Raw genomic sequence first — 833 nt, forward strand, 5'->3', positions numbered from 1 at the left:
GCCCAGCAGGGCCTGTCCCTCACGGGTGGCTCGGGGCTGTTCCTGGGGCACTGGGATGGGAGGGGCAGCAAGGACAAATGGCATCAGCCTGCGTGACACTCCAGATGCTCATGGAACCAAGGGCCAGTGTCACACTGTGGGGCCTCATGGAAACAAGAGGCCATTGTGAGCCTGCAGGGCTGTAACACCCCAGAACACTGAAATGCTGGGGTTGACCAAAGGTTCCTTTAGTTGAATTTGGTGCACAGGAGAATCCCCAGGCAGATATTCTCAAGAGGTCAAAATGACACAAAATTTTACCAGCAAAGTATAGAAAAATAAGGAATGCTTGAAAAGAATTTAATACAACATCCAATTCAACATAAAACACTTGTCATAGCAGGAATTTCATTAACTTAATCCACGTAACCTTAGAAACTCTTAAACACTTCAGTTGTTGAGATACTGTAGAGAGTTAGGGATATGCGTGTGGAAGATATCGAGCTGTACGGTCATTCAGGATCCCTCTTCCCCCTCACAAACCCTCTGCTCCGGATCTGAGCCCACATCTGGACGTGAGCTAGAGGAAATGACCCCTACTACCTAGGCTATAAAGACCCTTGCAACCCCTCAATAAACGCTATTTGCTGTCCACCACATTGGTGTCCTGGAGCTGATGGATCGAGTGACCCTGGGTTAGGGCCACCGTGCTGGACTTGGACCAGGCCTCCACAATCTGGTGCTGAAACCCGGGAACCATCGGGAATCGGTAGTTTGCCTGAACAAGTGCCTGCGGCTGCTCAACTGGATTTGTGCAGCGAGGGGAGACGTCCCCCGGACCCGCAAGAAGCATG

The sequence above is a fragment of the Oenanthe melanoleuca genome, unplaced genomic scaffold, assembly GCF_029582105.1.
Source record: "Oenanthe melanoleuca isolate GR-GAL-2019-014 unplaced genomic scaffold, OMel1.0 S001, whole genome shotgun sequence".
Taxonomy (NCBI): domain Eukaryota; kingdom Metazoa; phylum Chordata; class Aves; order Passeriformes; family Muscicapidae; genus Oenanthe; species Oenanthe melanoleuca.